Raw genomic sequence first — 12,087 nt, 5'->3', positions numbered from 1 at the left:
ATTTCACTCCTCACTACCTATCACATTTTTGAAGGCCATAAAATGCCCAGATAGCACAACCCCCCAAATGACCCCATTTTGAAAATTAGATATTTCAAGCTATTTGCTGAGAGGCATGTTAAGTCCATGGAATATTTTATATTTTGCCACAAGTTTCGAGAAAATTTAAATTTATTTTTTTTTTTCACTCCTCACTCCTCCCCATACCAGCGGCAGAATGTATTTTGGGGTGTAATTCCACATATGTCCATGGCATGTTTGAAAAATATATAATTTAGTGACAACTTTGTGCAAAAAAAAAAAGAAAAAAAAAAGTTTGTCATTGTCCCAAAACTTGTGGCAAAATATGGCAAAATATAAAATATTCCATAGCTTGGGGTGTCTACTTTTCAAAAAGGGGTAATTTGGTGGGGGTTTGAACTGTCCTGGCATTTTATGCACCACATTTAGAAGCTTATGTCACACATCACCCACCTTTCTAACCACTTGAAAGCAAAGCCCTTTCTGACACTTTTTTTATTTTGCTAGAAAATTGCTTTGAACCCCAAACATTATATATTTTTTTTAAAGCAAAGGCCCTACAGATTAAAATGGTGGGTGTTACAACTTTTTTTTCTCACAGTATTTGCGCAGCGATTTTTCAAACGCATTTTTTTGTGAAAAAAACACTTTTTTAAATTTTAATGCACTAAAACACACTATACACTTACACCTGCCCAAATGTTTGATGAAATAAAAAGATGATCTTATGCCAAGTACATGGATACCAAACACAACATGCTTTAAAATTGCACACAAACGTGCAGCAGTGACAAACTACATACATTTTTAAAAGCCTTTAAAAACCTTTACAGGTTACCACTTTAGATTTACAGAGGAGGTCTACTGGTAAAATTACTGCCTTTGATCTGACCTTCACGGTGATACCTCACATGCGTGGTGCAATTGCTGTTTACATATGACACCAGAATGACGCTTGTGTTCGCCTTTGCGCGTGAGCACGGGGGGACAGGGGTGCTTTTTTTTTTAATTATTTATTTTGCTTTTTTGTTTTTATTTTTAAACTGTTCCTTTCATTTTTTTTATCATTTTTATTGTTATTTCATGGAATGTAATAGGTAGTGACAGGTACTCTTTTTTGAAAAAATTGGGGTCTATCAGACTCTAGATCTCTCCTCTGCCCTCAGAGCATCTGACCACACCAAGAACGGTGTGATTAAATGCTTTCCTAATTTCTGACGAAACCATGAAATGCTCGTAGCTTCCGGTTTCTTAGGCCATAGAGATGATTGGAGCCATTCTGGTCTCCAATCGGCTCTATGGTCAGCTGGCGGAACCACCGGCTGCATTTTCAGGTTCCCTGTTGGGACAGGAGAGCCCGAGAAAACCATGGAAGACGGTGGGAAGGGGGGACGTGGGCTGCATGAAAAATAGAGATTGATCAGTGGGTATGCCCACCATTAGAATACTGCCCTTCATCCACCCACTTCTAATGATCGGCATACATGCACCATTTTCTTTTAACTGTGATGGTCAAATCACCTCCTACAGCACTGGAGTCGCTGATTTACATATCGTGGGAGCAAACGCTGTTGCTGTCAAGATAAATAAATCAGTGCTGCAGCTGAATGATGTACCTACTAAACAAATGATGGTTAACAATAAAAAAAAGTAACATTACAGTATAACAGTAATGCCCCGTACACACGATCGGACATTGATCGGACGTTCCGACAACAAAATCCATGGACTTTTTCCAATGGATGTTGGCTCAAACTTGTTTTGCATACACACGGTCGCACAAAGTTGTCGGAATTTCTGATCACCAAGAACGCGGTCACGTACACCACATACAACGAGACTATAAAAGGGCAGTTCAGAACCAAGCTCGGCACCCTTTGGGCTCCTTTTGCTAATCTCTTGTTAGTAAAAGTTTGGTGAGAGGCGATTCGCGCTTTTTCAGGCTCGTGGTTTTCAGATCAGTTTGTGCTTGTGGGTTTGTATCTGGTCTTCAGTGCGTGCAGTGAGTTCATATTTGATTATTCAGTGCGTTCTTGTCCGCTCGTTGCTGTTTTTCAGGTCGCTCTTTGCAGGCTTGCTGTTCTTCAGTGCGTTCTGTTACTGCGTTCTGAGCAGCCGACCGTTTTGTAGTCATGTTGTGTATACGTACTCCTCGTAGAGTTCGTGCTGTGCGGGGACTTGGTGTTGGGGTCCTTACCTTGACACAAGTCCAGTCCATGAACAGGGTGGGGAGGAGTTCATGGACCAAGAATTGGTTGCTCCAGCGTGACCATTTCTGTCACGTGCCTTTGCTCCGTGAGATCCGTGAGAATAATCCTGATGATTTCAGGAACTTTCTCCGGATGACGGACCCCGTATTTCACAGTTTGTTGGCTTTGCTGACCACCTATATCAACAGGCAGGCTACCTGCATGAGGCAAGCCATCACTCCGGAGCAGAGGCTAGTCACCACCCTGTGGTACTTGGCAACAGGGAGAAGCCTGCAGGACCTCAAGTTCTCGACAGGCATCTCCCCCCAGGCTCTGGGGATCATTATCCCGGAGACTTGTTCTGCCATCATCCAGGTCCTGCAGAAGGAGTATTTTAAGGTAAGATTTTTATCCTTTAACATCACATTTTATTGTATTTAATGTTTGATAATATATTGTATTTCTTTCCTCATTCCCTAATTACCATGATTGTAATATGCTGTGAATGTTCCCTTTGTCCTCATGCATGCTGGATTTGTATCTATTTTTTTTTGTCCTTCATACATATTTGCCCTTTCTTACCTCCCCAGCATGCTCTCCTGGCCCTATATTCACCTCATGTAGTCACTTAACAATGTATTTTGTCCATAGTAGTGCTTTACCCTAAACACCCCCTAAAATGTGTAAAATGTGATTGGTGCTTTAAATTCAGGCAGAGCGCCAGAGGCTTTTTTTTGGTGTCCCAAAATCATTTGAAACCCTCCCTCCCCCCAACTGCTAACTCAGCTGATACCATTCCTCTATCTGCTGACTTTGCCAAACCCATACACACTATACCTACCTCTTTTGTGGTCAGATTTATGGATGAATTCCCCAAAGCATGTAGTGCAAGGGCCTGCCTGAATACTTTCAAATGGTACTGTTTAAAGTTTTTGTATCCTATTATTATCTTGATAGGTAATAGCAGAATGTAAAAATGTGCTAAAATGTGTACAGTGTGTATTTATCTCTTTGTATCATGACACTTCTTACCTGTCCAGTGGGCTGCCAATAGTGTAAAGTAAGGAAGGGCTGGCCAAAGTAATCCACATTATTTAGGCATTCATCTCTCAATGAAGTGTAGAGGGTGACCTGTCCAAAACATCTCCCCCCCATAAAATTTTACAAATGGCCCATGAGGGGGGGGGGAGGAATCTGATAGGTGGACCTTATACCTTGGTCTTTAAATACTCCCTAAAATAAATGTTATACTGATGTTGGGCAAGAATGTTTGTGTCTAATCTGCTTTCCATGTTTAAGTGCAAAATGACTAATTTCTTTTTCTTGTTTGACTCCACAGTTTCCTTCCAACCCACAGGAATGGCAGACTGTGGCCTCCCACTTTGCCCAGCGGTGGGACTTTCCTAACTGCGGAGGGGCAATTGATGGGAAACACATCCACATCATCCCACCACCCAACTCGGGGTCATACTATTACAACTACAAGGGACTCAATAGTATTGTAATGTTGGTGGTGGTGTCGGCTACTTATGAGTTCCTGTATGTGGACGTGGGGAAGAATGGCCGGATGTCTGATGCTGGAGTCATCGCCCAGATGGAGTTCTACAGGAGTCTCCAGAATGGCAGCTTGGACTTGCCACCTCCAGAAGATAATGTGGAAGGACTCCCATTCGTCTTTGTTGCGGATGAAGCGTTTGCGCTGGGGGACCATCTTATGCGGCCATTCCCTATGAGGGAATTTTTAAAAAATTTTTTCACTTTTATATAAACTGTAAACGTTCCAGATTAGGGTCTCTCAAAATGTGATGGCTATCACATCTTTCGAGACCCTGTGTTAGTATGGCTAGGACTGTGCAATGCTGTACTCTATGCTAATACTCCACTAGTGTGTGCTAGCGTTTGAAACCAATGCAAAGACCAGGTTGGTCAGGACAGGAGGGACAATAAAAGAGGGTGGCATGCCTATATCTGCACTTTCTACAGACACAACATCTTCTTTGGGGTTTTTTTTTTGTAGGGGTACCAGAGAGGACATGCGGAAAATGCATCTCATGCAGCCGGTTTACTGCATTTGGATTGGGAAGTTGGGCCACAGCACCGTCTGGAAATAGAAGGGCAGTGTTGATCTCTTCCTGGAATTTAAGGAAGGATCCAGTTTGTCCTGAAGCTTTAGCTATAGCACATAAATATTCAGCAGAGCCAATTGAAATAAGTATACAGACACTTTTTTGTACCAGCGTCTGGCCTTACGGGCAATTAGGTATGGCGCCAACAACTGATCGAGGTCCTATCCCTCCCAAATTAAGGTTATATTCGTGGACACAGGGGGGTTTCTCCACAACACCAGTCGCCGTAGGAATTTGGACCGTTGTGTCTGCGTGAAGGGAGGACACAACGAAAACATTCTTATTATCCCTCCACTTCACAGAGAGCAAATTATTACATCTCAAGCAGGCTTTCTCCCCCAGCTTGAGACGGGAATCTACAAGCCGCTGGGGAAAGCCCAGGCGATTAGATCCGGCTCTACGTAACTATCTCTTCCCTCGTAAACCATAAAATTATATGTATAGCCTGTGGCTTATACATACATATACAGAGCTTATACATCTTGACCCCATATCTGGCACGCTTGCTGGAAAGATACTGTTTGAATGACAAGTGGCCAGAAAATGTAATCAGGGACTCATCAACGCAGACAACTTGATGGGGAATAAATAGGGCTGCAAACTGTTGGGGGAAGTGGTTTATGAGGGGCCGAATTTTGTAGATCCAATCAAATTCAGGGTCACCCAGAAAATGACAGAGTTCATTGTCATTGAAGTGAATGAACCACAAGATCTGCTCGTATCGTGTCCTGGTCATGGAGGCAGAGAACACGGGCATATGGTGAATTGGGTCAGTGGACCAATATGACCGTAACTCACTCTTTTTAGTTATGCCCATGAGGAGGAATAAGCCCAGGAAGGTCTTAAATTCGGAAACCGTAATTGGTTTCCATTCTCTGGCAAGGGTCAGCTGGGGATTAGCGGCGATGAATTGACCAGCATATACATTTCTTTGGTCCGCAATAGATCTATAGAGATCTTCCGTGAAAAACAGCAAATAAAAATCAAGTGACATAAAATCAACTGTTTCCACCTGAATTCCAGGTTGGCTAGTGAATGGGGGAAATATTGGTGCTGCGGATGTGGTGGGCTCCCAATTAGGATTGGCGAATACTGCAGGAAGGGCACTATGGTCTTGACGGGCCTGTCTTTGTCTTCTTGGTGGCTGTGGGACTCTACTCGTACTAGCCACATCGCCAGCTTGAGCTGCACTTATGGGACTCACCATGTCACCACGTGATACTGCAGTGCTGGATGTACGACCAGGATGTACTAGGCCACTGGTGCTTGCCAGTTCACCAGAAGGATGAGCGGCACTAGTACTGGCTCTCAGCTCCATATGAGAGCCCTGCGGTTCTTGCACCTCAACGACAGCAGAAGAATGAGGTCTGGTACGCCTGACCTTGGCAGGGACCACAACTCCGTCATCAGAGCTATCTGTCAGGGTGCCACTGCTGTCTACTGGTTGGTATTCTCAGCCTGAATCTGACAGATGAGTGACTTCCTCTTCACAATCTGTCATGCTCAGAAACGTGTAGGCCTCTTCACTACTGTCCCTTCAATTTGACATTTTGGTCTCTAAATTTACTGGTACAGTAGTGAGACTTACAAGAAAAAAAAAGCACCTGACTGTCAGCGACTGATTCAAACGCTACCAAAAAAACTGTTATGCCCTGTACAAACGGTCGGATTTATCGATGGAAAATGTGTGATAGGACCTTGTTGTCGGAAATTCCAACCGTGTGTGTGCTCCATAACACATTTTCCATTGGAATTTCCGACACACAAAGTTTGAGAGCTTGCTATAAAATTTTCCAACAACAAAATCCGTTGTCGGAAATTCCGATTGTGTGTACACAAATCCGACGCACAAAGTGCCATGCATGCTCAGAATAAATTAAGAGACGAAAGCTATTGGCTACTGCCCCGTTTATAGTCCCGACATGCGTGTTTTACGTCACCGCATTCAGAACGATCGGATTTTCCAACAACTTTGTGTGACAAGTTTGTGCCAACATCCGTCGGAAAAAATCCATGGATTTTGTTGTCGGAATGTCCGATCAATGTCCGACCGTGTGTACAGGGCATTAGCGTTCGCAGGGATCAGGCCTGACTCTGCGAATGCTGCAGTTATGTGTGTTGTGTTTTTGTAAGTGACAGTGATCGAATGATACTGCACTTGGGTGGGTTGGGCCGGGCAGAGGGGCTAAACGCAGGTGCTAGCAGGTATCTGGGCTGATCCGGCTAACACTGCGGTTTTGGGAACCCTAAACTGCTGGGGATGCTAGTATAGATCTGATCAGATCAGATATTCATCCGTTCAGACACTGTACTACTAAGGGAGGTGTATGTTGCGTGCATGGGTGTTAGCGCTTCTGGCACTAATCTGATGCTGCCTGGGGCCATGCAGACCCTGACTGACTCTAAAACCTAGACAACAATGGGAAAGATCCTGCGAGCCACATAAAACTTAGTAAAACACTACTCAGCTGCGTGCGTTAAACATGTCTCATACGCGTGCAAATGACAAATGTAAAGAAGATTACGCTGTGCTAGAGTGTGTTAGACATGCTAGTAAATTATAGCATGATAGAAAAACTGCGTCTAAATAAACGCATGTGGATGAGGGAAACACAATACCTCTACAAGGTAAGCGGACCTAATAGATGAATACTAATTAATATTAATACAAATGTGAAATATGACAAATACATATAAACGCATCAAAGTATAAATACAAACTCAAATGTGAAATATGACAGATTAACGCATCAAAGTGCACAAGTACCAATAAACATAACTGAATCACAGCATTACTAGGTGCAATGAATAAATGAATATAAACACATCAAAGTGCAAATGTGCCAATATGCATAACTAAATTACAATATTACTCAAATGTGCAAAATACCCGGGGTGGTTCACAAGCGTGGTTTGACTTTGTCTAGTGACTTGGTCACATGCTCTGAGGTGAGCCCATTACCTTTGGGGTCACAGAAACCATTGCATGGTCTGTGGCACTTTGAGAGTTACTAGCAAGTTTGATTGTATCACCAGTGGACATCACGTTTAGGCACATTTATACCTTTTGTAGGACTTCATAGTGAACTATTTTTTGGCTCCATTAAGGACTTTTTTACACATGAACTGTGAGACACCAGATTACTTTTTGTTTTGTGTTTTTTGCACTTAGCACTTTTGACATGCTCATATATATATTTATATTGTAATAAGTATGTTTATTTGCACATTTGCACTTTATGCGTTTATATTTTGCACATTTGAGTAATATTGTAATTTAGTTATGCATATTGGCACATTTGCACTTTGATGAGTTTATATTCATTTATTCATTGCACTAGTAATGCTGTGATTCAGTTATGTTTATTGGTACTTGTGCACTTTGATGCGTTAATCTGTCATATTTCACATTTGAATTTGCATTTATACTTTGATGCGTTTATATGTATTTGTCATATTTCACATATGTATTCATATTTATTAGTATTCATCTATTATTAGGTCCGCTTTCCTTGTATAGGTATTGTGTTTCCCTCATCCACATGCGTTTATTTTGACGCAGTTGTTCTTTCATGCTATAATTTAGTAGCATGTCTAACACACTCTAGCGCAGCGTAATCTTTTTTACATTTGACTCTAAAACCTAACTGATGTCACCTGCCGGGTGATCAGGGGTTAAACCTTTATTTGGAAATTTACAGTGGGTGCCTTGACCCTATAAAAAAATATCTAGCTAACCAGCGTCACCCATGACACTTATACAGTGATCACTGGTGACAGGGGGTGATCAAGGGGTTAAACCTTTTTTAGGGGGGTTAGGGGGGTCCATAGACCTATCTGGGCCTACCACTAATTACCCTAACACTGATTAGTATCACTAATGACACCAGTACAGTGATCAAAAAAAAATATGAACACTGCACTGGATGACACAGTGACAGGGAGTGAAGGGGTTAACAGGGGGGGTGATCAGGCGGTGGAAAGTGTACCTACGTGAACTGGTGTCACTGTAGTGTTGGTACACTTACTGTGAGATGTTCTCCCTCCTCGGTCTGGAACAGGAAAAGATGGACACGAAGAGAGATGGCATCACTTCCCCTGCTGTGTTTACACTTACACATGCAGGGGAAGGTTCTCATTCGCCAGGAGCAATAACCAGGTCCAGGCCAGATTTCATTGGCCTGAGTCTGGGGATTGATCGGTTCTGGATCGATCGTTGTGGCCACCTTAACATAACGGCGATTCGCCTACCCGTACCATTCTGCCGCAGCGGCAGCTGGTCGGGAAGCAGTTAACAACTGACGAGTCATCAGCTGTCAATAGGTTTCCCCGCTGACAGTTGAATAAAAAAAAAACCCACCCCAAAATAAAAAAAAATGTAAAAAATGGCGTGGGGTCCCCCCAAAATCCATACCAGACTCTTATCCGAGCATGCAGCCTGGCAGGTCAGGAAAGGGGAGGGGATAAGTGAGTGCCCAGTTCACTGAACACCCAAATTTGCAGGGTGTTTGCTCCAACGAGCACCCTGCAATGCACTGAGCACTGCACATTGCATTCTGCACCCTCATTGGGCAAAGTTTTTCCCAATCAGGAAGCAGTGTACGTTGGTTGTTAATGAGCAGGGCCAGGAAGCCGACTGCGACGTCCTTAACAACCGATGAGTCATCAGCTCTCAGTGGGTTTCTCCTCTGACAATTGAATAAAAAATATATTGCCGGCAAAAAAAAAGAAAGAAAAAAACGGCATGGGGTCTCCACCAGTCCATACCAGACCCTTATCTGAGCATGCAGCCCGGCAGGTCAGGAAAGTGGAGAGGAAGAGCGATTGCCCCACCTCCTGAACCATACCAGGCCACATGCCTTCAACATGGGGGGTGGGTGCTTTGGGGGGCGGGGGCTCTGCCCCCCCACCCCAAAGTACCTTGTTCCCATGTTGATGGGGACGAGGGCCTCTTCCCGACAACCCTGGGCTGTGGTTTCAGGGTCTGCGGGCAGGGGGCTTATCGGAGTCTGGAACACCCCTTTAACATGGGGGCACTCTGATTCTCACCCCCCATTGTGAATGGGTATCGGGTACATCGTACCCCTATCCATTCACCAAAAAAGTGCCAAAAAGTAAAAACCACAAGAAACAGTTTTTGACAGGTCCTTTATTAAAAAATAAAAAATAAAAAATAGTATCCCTCAATGTATATACATCGTCAATCACGCCACCCACTGACCCAAAAAATAGAAAGAAAAAAAACACTCCACCTCCTGGGAGGCTACCTGCCATATGTGCTTTGACAGTTATTATATAGGCAAGGGGTGGGGCCACCCGGCTACGTCACCCGGTGGCAACGCCCCCTACTGAAGTCACGTTTTATTTTTTTCGGTTTTTCGGATTGGCGGGTGGCATGAGTGACGGTGGTTTTACATCGAGGGACACTATTTTTTTTCTTTTTTTATTAAATGACTTGTCAAAAACTGTTTCTTGTGATTTTTACTTTTTGACACTTTTTTGGTGAATGAGTAGTGGTATGATTCCGATAAGCCCCCCAACCACAGCCCAGGGTTGGTTGGAAGGAAGCCCTTGTCCCCATCAACATGGGGACAAGGTGCTTTGGGATGGGGGGGTGCAGGGCCCCCCGCCCCAAAGCACTCACCACCCATGTTGAGGGCATGTGGCCTGGTATGGTTCAGGAGAGGAGTGCTCACTCGTCCCCTCTGCTTTCCTGACCTGCCGGGCTGGATGCTCAGATAAGGGTCTGGTATAGATTTTGGGGGAACCCCACGCCATTTAAAAAAAAAAATTGGAGTGGAGTTCCCCTTAAAATCCATACCAAACCTGAGGAGCCTGGTATGGACTGAAGTGGGGGACCCTAAGCCGTTTTTTCTTAATTTTTTCAATAGCCGGGTGCTGGCAATTGTAACTGTGAGACATTTTAAATGGGATTTGACTCGTTTTTTTTCTTTAGAAATATATTTTTTTGCTCTAGCATGTTTTATGCATGCTAAAGATGTGCCACTTTACAGGCACATTAAGAGGACCCCCGGGCACTATATTTAAAGGAATTATTAATAATTAAAGTCACTGCTCCTGAATAAACAATCATTTTAAAAAAAATATATATTGATAAAATGTCCCCCAGGGGAGTATCCAGACTCCCATACCCATTTCATGGTCAATTACTTGCATATAAGCCTGCAAAAAAGGCACTTTTGGTTCTTCCTGTTCAGCTCCCATAGACTTCAATGGGGTTCGCCATTTGGGTTAGACTATGTCCCCTGTTTGGGAGTTCTGCTGCGAACCGAACAAGGGGGTGTTCAGCCCATCCCTAGTCTACAACCATCTGATCTTCTAACTCACTTAAAACAGCACTTCGCTTGCAGCACTTCACAGAAACTGCACTCACTAATGATTTACTAACTGCTAAAACCAACAGCGACTACTCCATACTCTTACTACAAGACCTTTCTGAGGTCTTTGATACTGTTGATCACCTGCTCCTTCTCAATAAACTCTACTCCCTTGGCCTCCAAGATTCTGCTCTTTCCTGGTTCTCCTCCTATCTTTCAGAGCACTCCTTCGGTTTTACCTTCAACTCTTTCTCCTCCTCTCCACTTACAGTACCTCATCTTCTCTATCTACACCTCCTCTTTTGGTCACTTGATAATCTTCCACAGCTTCCAATACTATTTCTACATCAATGTCATCCAAACCTATCTCTCTACTCCTCAACTTACTCCTTAATTCCCTTCTCACGTCACTAAATTACTAACTGATATATCAACATGGATGTCCCAACACTCCCTTAAACGAAAACTTTCTAAAACAGAGCTTGTAATATTTTTTTTTTCATTCAACCCACTAGTTAAACAAAAAAAATGTATAATATATGGCCTATAGAAGTATAAGTATTTTTCTGCTTTTACTAAATCACAAAATAAAAGTAAGCAAATGTTATAGACAGCATTTTCTAAGCTAGAGATTTCTATGCATTCATCAGTAAAATTTTGCAGTATGGTTTTAATTTTAATTGTGCATAGCTTTGTAGCTGTTATTGAAAAACTGGAATAAATTATGACAAAAACTATTACTTGCCATTTTTTTTAATATCTATGTCTAGTGCTATGGCATTCTGTTGCTTTAAATGGTGGAAATAGCTACAATAAGATTTCAAAGAATAGTGGCTCATTAGCTATTAATGTGTGAAATTAAAATGCATACAATGTAGGGTATTATAGGAATCTGAATAATTAAATATTTAGTAACCGCAGTTTGTACTTTTTTACTTATATGCGCATTTAATAAAATGCCATCGCTCATTAATGCTTTACTTAAAAAAAAAAAAAAAAAAGATTATGCTTTAAGGGTCAAAAGGATTCCAAGTGTAAGCATGGTTAGGCAGATTTTCAACTTTGCTGTGAAATCAACTTTTTGCTTTAAAGTTGCTATATCTGCTTATTCCTGAAGCAATAAATGCTAATAAGTGCTCAACTTTCAAGAAAGTGCTTGGTTAGTAGAGCAGCAGGAGAAACCAAAATGGCGTATACTCATTGGTTAACACTAAGCAATGTTGCAAGTACTGCTTTAGTATATACAGATGAGAAATATAAACATGTTTATATAGTTAATGTATCGTAAAAATATACAACACATATAAACATGTAAATATAAAAAATAAAAATATTTTTAAAAATACACAAATGTGTTCATATACATAAAAACATTATAACATTTGTAAGTGTGTAATTAAATACAGTTTTGCA

This window comes from Aquarana catesbeiana, linkage group LG04 (genome assembly GCF_042186555.1).
Source record: "Aquarana catesbeiana isolate 2022-GZ linkage group LG04, ASM4218655v1, whole genome shotgun sequence".
NCBI classification, from domain to species: Eukaryota; Metazoa; Chordata; class Amphibia; order Anura; family Ranidae; genus Aquarana; species Aquarana catesbeiana.
The sequence above is the reverse complement of the archived record's forward strand: the minus strand, read 5'-3'. Positions refer to the sequence as shown.